We start from the raw sequence: 7677 nt of genomic DNA on the forward strand, positions 1-7677 counted from the left end.
TCCTTACTGCAGCAACAGCTCTACCATCCCTATCCCCCCCCTTACAGTGATTTCAGCTCCAGTCACGCAGTTCCCGTCCCGGCTCCATATTCCCTAGACCAGCCCCACAGGGGTTTCACCCCAAACCCTACCATCTTTGTGTCTCCTCCAGCTCTGCTGTCTCAGCTCCAGCTCCTCAGCGTTCCGCTGCTTGCCGCTAAAAGCCGCTACTGCTTCTCCCTGCAGCCCAGGACTGTTGATAAGGCCACAAGTCAGTTATTATCATCGCTTCAATGTCCTTAGGAGCTCTACCACCCATCCTCCTGGGTTCCCAGCCCTGGGAACACTTGGCACCTGAAGCCCAACATCTGTCTTCCCCCTCTCGCTGGGTCTCAGCCCAGCACTTGCCCCAAGGCCCCCCTCACCTCCCCCAGGCAGCACCGGGGGCTGGGAAGAGCCACTGGGCCCCTGCTCCCCCATCCCAAAAAGTGCCCTTGTGTTGGTTCTCGGGCCCTGGTGCCCTCCGAACCCCCACACCCTCAGCCTCTGCTGGGTACCACAGGGCAAGGGCTGGCAACCCCCCAGGCATCTCCTGCAGGCCCTGAGCTGCAGCTCCATCCCCTTCTCCCGTGGCATTTATCCACTCCAGCCCCAGCATTCCCATTGCTCCTCATTGTTTTGGGCCGGCCTCTAGTGCCAAGATCCTTATTCCACACCCTGGGGCTTTATGCCTCCACTGGCCTCGCAACCGGTGTTTCAGCCCTAGCCCTACAACCTTTACTGAAGTAACAACAACTATCTAGCAAAAGAAAACAAAAATAAACCAAAACAATGTAATAAAGCGACGAAATTAATGAAACGGAGTAATAAAGAAAAAAATCATAATTATTTCGAATAAAACAAAATAAAACATTAAAACTGAAAAAAATGCAGCTTTATTTTTGATATCTTAAGCGTTACTTTGTATCCAGAAACCACGGAAGCACTTCTCCCCTGGTAGCCCCAGCCGGTCTCCCCGCGCCGCACCAAGCCCCGCACCAGCCTCCGGCCGTCCGAGTCACGCAGGGCGCGGCGAAAAGAACCGGGCACGGCCGGCAGCGCTGCCCCAGGACACCGCCAGTCCCCACACGCTAGCACAGACAGACGCGGGAGTCGCGTGCGGGCTCACCGGCGCTCCCCTGACCGGAAGCCGCAAACATCCCGTCCTGGCGCAGCCGCGCTCCTCCGGCGGCGCTCCTCCGACCGCCCAGTCCCACCCGTCGCTCTCCGCGCCGCCGCCGAACTAGCGCCGAGACCCCTCAGGGCACGCTATTTATCCCCCAGGGCCGGGCCACCCCAGCCAATCACAACCTGAGGCAGCGGCGGCCGGGCCAGCCCAACCTATCACAGCGCAGTGTCGGCCCGCCAATCCCGGCCCGCCCGTTTCCGCCCCCCTCGGCTCCGCGACCCCCCGCTGTCCCCTCACGCCCCGCTCCCGCCATTCCGCCCGCTCCCCGCCGTCTCCCCGTTTCCCTGGGAGAACTCCCGGCCGGGACCTCAACGGGGAGCTCCCGCCGCCCTTCCCGGGTCCCGGCAGCACCTGCCGAGGCTGCGGCAGCGGCGGCACGGCTCCGCTCGTTCCCAAAGCCGAGGCGGCGGGAGGGACGCCTCAGGCGAACGGGGGACCGGGACCGGGCTGAGGGGCCGGGCCGCGACTGAGCGGGCTGATCTGGGCGGGACCGCGCCCGGATTGCAAGGGCGGCTGTGATTGGACGGGGCGGAGAAAGGCGGGCCGGGATTGGCGGGGCTTGGCAGCTGAGGCTGCAGCCAATGGGAGCGCGAGCGCTCAGGCGGGCGGAGCCAGGGGCGCTCGGGGGTCCGCGGTCGCCCGGGGTCCCGCTCCCGAGACCCCCGTCCCCTTCTCCGACCCTCCCTGTGCCCCGGTCCCGGCTGAAAGGCCCCTGCAGAGCCCCCACCGGAGCGCCCGTCGGCACTCGGGGCAGGGAGGGGCGTAGCCGGCAGCCCGGCCGGGAGCGGTTCCGAGTCGCCAAGGCGGACTCTGCGGTAGCAGCGCGGGCCAGGGAGCGGCGGCGACGTGGGGGGGAGGGGGGTCGGCGGCGGGGAGCGGGGGCGCGTGCAGAGCCCGCTGCCGGCTGTGGGCGCCTCTTTCCCCGCAGCGGTTCCGCTTCTGCGGGGACTTGGGCCGCCCCGACTGGGTGCTGGCCGAGATCAGCGCTGGGAGGATCAGCACCCTGGCCAAGATACTCAAGTGCCCGCCCCCCGCCTGCTGCGGGCCCGCTGCTCACCGCAGGGGGGGTCAAGCGCTTCAACACTACAATGGCATAATCAGCAACATTATTTAATCTCGTGTTCTTCATGCAAGCCTCAGCGTTAAGAACACTACCGGCCTCTTCTAGTAGTAATAATATGCGTATATTATGCATATGTTATTAGTATTAATATTTAGGTAAGAATTGTTAGTGTTAACACTGATAGTGAGTGTGTTAGCTGGTGTTTACCGTGGTGCTCTGCTCTCCCACAGTATGACAAGATCCCGAAGCTGCCCTTAGATGCAAAGTTAGGTGAGCACTGCTGTCCTTACCACGATCCCCTGATGGAGCCATGCTCCAGGCATGGGCAGCAGTGTGTCTGGGGATGCCTTTCCAAGGTGACAGAGCTCACCCCCCCTCCCGTCTGCAGAGTCGGGGGATTTGAAGGCGACCATTGCTGTCCTCGGCTTCATCCTCTCCAGCGCGGCCAAGCACTGGGTAGATGGTGAGTCTCTGTCAGGTGACCTGCAGCAGCTGGGGCTGCCCAAAGGTTCCTCAGGCGTGCTGGGATGTTGCTGACAGTTCCCAGCCTTGCCTTCACATCCAGATGGAGGGCAGGCTGGCTGCTGTGCTGTCCTCTGTCACCTCCCTTCTGTCCATCAGTCCCTGGGGCCTCCCCAGGTGCTTTGGTGGAGTTTGGCAGCTTCAGGTCTGGTGTGAGCAGAGGGGTTCTTCTCTTGTCTCCCCTCAAGAGCAGAGCATGCCAGCGCCTTGTGCCATTCCTCTGAGGAGAAGCAGAGCCCCTTCCAGGACTGGCTCAGTGCCTGCAGCCTGAGGTGTGAGCGGGGTGTTGGGTCTTAACAGGAGTGTGGGGGTCAGTGTAAATCACCATGCTGGAGTGAACCGGGGTGCTGACACCATCCCACTCCCCACCGTACTGACCCAGCTGGGCTCAGTGTGCTGGCACGTGGATTACACCCTCAGCTCCAGCGAGTTGCAGGAGGTCAATGAGCCCGTGGTGCACCTGACCTTCAGTGTGCGGGACAGAGTGTGAGAAAATGACAGCTGTCCCTGCAATGCTCTCGGCCAACAAGTTCCAGGTGCTGCTGGCAGGTGAGGCGCCCGGAGGGGTGGCAGCAGGGAGGATTCTGCAGGGGAAGGTGCTGTGGGAGGCACGCTGGGAAGGGGATGCTGGAAGGGATGCTGCAATACCAGCAGCTCCCCCACATCTCCGTCCTCTCTCTGCAGTTCTGAAACAGCCCTGCCATTCCCTCCATCTGCCCCAGACCGCTCACCATTCATTTGCAGGCTTGGTTTGATAACCAGGATGCCATGGCAGGAACAAACAGAACTTTGAGATTACAGAAGATGGGATTAAACCTGTTTATGGGAAGAGGAGAGATTCAATCAACCCCCTACGAAAAAGATGCTGTAAAATGCATGAGCTGTTTGTATGATCTTTTAACCTAATTATTGTAGTAGAAACTATTAACCTTCCTGAAATGGTATACAAGCTTTTGGAAAACCTCAGTGAAACCAAATTCTGATCACTGAATCAGTCTTCCTGTGTCTCCTTCAATCGCCCGTAGCTGAAGGGCCAAGGAAGGGACGTGCTCGTGGGAGGAGGAAAGTGACTGCTGCTCCAGCCTTGCCTGAGGTGCCTCCAAGTGTCAGAAGAAGCTGCTGGACATCTGCTCGCAGGGCCAAAGGTGAGACTGGCAGTCCCTGTGGGGGCTGTGGGGAGCTCTCCCACAGCCCATGGGGCAGAGCCAGATATGCCCTCTGACTCCTCATTTCCCTCTTCCTTCTCCAGGTGCAGCCCCTGCCAGGTGAGTGTCACCTGCTGCCACCTCCTGAGGGACATTTAAGGGGCCAAGAGGAGCTCAGGCAGGGCCTGGCCACAGACGGAGCTGCCCTGTACCTGTGCTCACGCTTCTTTGCTACTGTTGCACCCTGCCAGTGTGGGAGGGAGAAGCTGAGCCTGGTGGTGGGGCTTTTTATGGCCGGCCACAGGCATTTCAGGGGAAAAGGGTGAAAACCACATGCTGTGCTGGACTCTGACTCTTTCCTCTCCCTCTTCCCTTTCCGGCTGTGGATCCACTGCTTTTAGTTGACTAATAAAGTATTTTGTGTAGAAATCACCGTGCGTGCCTTTTCATGGGAAGGATAAATCCCTGTGCCCAGTCTCTTCCCCACAGGGGCTGAAGCAGACTTCCCCTCCACCTCATCCCCAAAAAATAAAGGTAAGCTCAGCCTCCCCAGTCCCAGGAGTGAGATACTGCTCAGAGGCAGACACTAAAAGAGCAACTACAACAAAGCCCCTGGGAGGAGGAAGGTCAGTGCAGTTACCTGGAAACAAGTTAAAAAAACAGGCTCCAGCTTGTTTTTACATAATCCTCTTGATTTTTTTGTGTTTCCTCTTCTGCAAGGGTGGTGCAAGGGACAGGCAGAGGGAGAAGGAAGGGAGTAGAGTGTGTTTCTACACTCACTGCTAGGCAAGATGAAGGCTGCAACACAGGAGTCACTGTGGAAGCTGCTGCTCCCCACACCTCTATGGCTGGAGCAGAACTTGTGCACACCAGCCTTTCTGCACCTTTGTCCACACTTAAAGAACTCAGAACTCGCTCAAGACCACCTACCCTGGCTGGGCAGTGGGCAGCTGTCCTCCTTCCCTGAGGAGCAGGGTTGTTCAAGCGCGTCTCTGCAACACTTGGGTGCAGGACATGGGGACACTGCTGTTCCCTGGAACTGCTGCCTTGCACAACGCTCGGGATGGGGAACAGCTCAGTCTGTGATTTGAGCTCACAGTGTTGGCCTGGGTGGCTGCAGGAGGACCAGGAGGTCAGAGAGCACACGAAGGCTGCAAAGGAAAGCCTCAGGCCCTGTGGCTCCAGCAGCAGGTGGCCCCACACAGCCAGATGCTCCAGGAGGTCACAGCTGGGGGACAAAGCACAGGGCTGAAGGGACTGATCTCCATCGCCACATGCCCCAGCCCTTCTGCAGGGACTCACAGCATCGCCTCCGTAACGGGGAGGGAGGCCTGGAGCCGGGTGGTGACTGTGCTGCCATGGGCCTCGTACAGCCAAACCACCAGAGCCTCAGCCCTGTCCTCGGCCTTTGGGGCAGCTCAGACAGACGAGACAGGCATCACCTCTCCAACACCAGTTGCTGTGCTCAGCTGAGCCTGGCCACCACTCGGTGTGGGTGAAAGAGCAAGCCCTGCCCAACAACAGCACCTCAGCCCCCTGCCCTCCCCTCGTCCACCCCAGCACCTGCCTGACAGTCTCCAGCACGATGGCGCGTGAGCTGACAGAAAAGGCACTCCAGGATGGGCACTGGGCACAGCTGGCTGGACCACATGGAGGGGGCAATTCAAACTGTGGGCTTGCTGAATCACACCAGCCTCCTGAACGGAACCTGCAGCACAAGAACCTCCCTCCAGTCAGCCTCTGTACACTGATGGGCCGCACGACGGAGAGGGATTAAAAAAGAACAGGGACAGCAAACAGGACACAAGGATCCCATGGGAAACAGTGGCACGGGGAGCACCACAAAGCCACAGAGAATAAGCATGAACACGAGGCGTGGAGAAAGATGGAGAAAAAGAGAGAGTGCCAAACACATGGCAAGGACAGAGGGATACAGAGACAAAGAGGGAAACAAGGACCCAGAGAGGAAATGACCACAGCACACCAGTGGGGAAAGACAGGCAAGATGCTTCTCACTCCAGCCACTACACAAGTGCAGCTTCCCTGGAATTTCATGCTCAGCATCTCTTCCAAGCTCAACAGGTGAACAAACAGGTACCGCAAACACCTCCTTTCTTTGGACAAACCCATTGGGAGAACCTGGAATCCAAGGATGGATCTTAACATGGCAGTCCCACTTGCTACTCTCCACCTTTTCTCCAGCTTAGTCCTGGGCTGGAAAACAAAAAACAACAAACACCTTAAAACCAATCTAGAGGTGTCTTGAGGATGGCCAGGCCTGGGAGAAAGAGAGGTCCCACTACGACCCTCTTGGCCTTTTCCCACTCTGAGGACCTGTGGAAATGCCCATACAGTTCCTAGGTGGACAGCCTGGGATGTTTTCTGCACACCAAATGCCACAGCCCTAAGCACCAGAAACCGGAAGATGGTCGGGATTGCAATTCACAGCCTCAGTGAAACCTGTGTGGGACAGCCAAATCATCAGTGTGCAGAGGAATTAAAAGTCACCATTTTTAAAAGTTAAAATATCCATGGAAGTTACTGGCTACTTAAAACAGTGTGCTTCATACAGCCTCCCATGCTTATGGATTTATCAAAAGAAGCAGCTTCAGGTTCCTTCCTTTTGGAGCCCAATTCCAAACAGGAAACTTCTCACATCTGCTCCTGAGAGAGACAAATGGAACTTCAGGAGCTCAGGAAAGCGACTCCCTCCCCTGAGTCACGTCTCACCTGTCCGAGCACCCACAGAGCTTTTATACTACCTCTCTCTCAGCTTTCCACGTTCATTTAAATGTAAGAAGCCTGCAAGCTCTGCCCCAGCCGCATCTTCCCTGCGCCCCAGCACTGCCCCACCCGCTCAGGTGCTGCTCCCTTCTGCTGCGCTGCCCCTCGCCACGGGGCCGAGGTGGGAGAAACCGCAGGTTTTGCTTCCCAGGAAAGGCTCCGCCGGGCGGCCCCAGCCGGCCCCGCTGCTCCTCCCCGGCTCCGTGCCCGCGTCGGGACCGCCTTCGCCCCACGCAGCCCCGGCCGCCCGCTCCCGGCCCGGCTCCGCTCGGGGCCGCCCCCCGCGGCTGCCACCGCCGTCCTCGGGGCTTCTCCCGGGACCGGCCGTTCTCCGCTCCGCTTCAACCGCGCTGCGGCAGCTCCCGCCCTCCTCCATTGTCAGCACAGCCCTCACGGCCGCCACTGCCGCAGCCGGGGCCCGCGCCCGGCGCTCCCGAGCCGCTGCCGGCGGCCCCGCGGGGTGTTACCGGTCAGTCTCCCTTTCTTTACCTGAGTCCCAGCCAGGTTTTCCGGGCAGCTTTCAAGAAATGTGGCTGTAACTGCAGATCAAAAATGAAGTAATTGTGATAGCATAACTGGGGTGAGGAATGACTTTCTGGGTGTGAACAGAAAGCAGCCGCTGCTGCTGGTCGGGCCGGCCGCCGCCCGGCTCCAGCAGCGACAGCGAGTGCTCCCGCTCCGGGCACAGCGGCCCCCGACATCGCCTTCGAACCGCCGGCCGAGGAAGCGACAGGGAGGGCGGGCACCGGTCCGGGATCACCCCGAACTGCCCTCGGCTGAGTCCGGCTGCTGGCCGAAAGTCGGCGATTTTCGTCAAGCCTCGGCTATTTTCGGCTGCACTCGGTTACAATAGGTTGCGAGCAGCGTGCCAAGACTTCCGCCCTTCCTCGCCGCCATACTGGTTGAGGCTGAAGCCACTTCCGGTCGAACCGTCATCTTCAGTGCGGGCACTCGCT

General features: G+C 59.3%; 1 long non-coding RNA gene across 1 annotated transcript; it reads right to left on the minus strand.

Moving 5' to 3' along the window:
* Positions 1-3521: 3521 nt before the first annotated feature.
* On the minus strand, positions 3522-7565 carry LOC136297344 (uncharacterized). Its single transcript, XR_010723139.1, has 3 exons — positions 7211-7565; positions 5505-6151; positions 3522-3608 (listed from the first exon to the last, which is right to left on the minus strand). It is a non-coding gene; the product is annotated as an uncharacterized lncRNA (long non-coding RNA).
* Between the last annotated feature and the right edge of the window lie 112 nt (positions 7566-7677).

Source organism: Chamaea fasciata, unplaced genomic scaffold (genome assembly GCF_029207755.1).
Source record: "Chamaea fasciata isolate MVZ Bird 193981 ecotype frontalis unplaced genomic scaffold, bChaFas1.0.hap1 SCAF_15, whole genome shotgun sequence".
Lineage (NCBI taxonomy): Eukaryota > Metazoa > Chordata > Aves > Passeriformes > Sylviidae > Chamaea > Chamaea fasciata.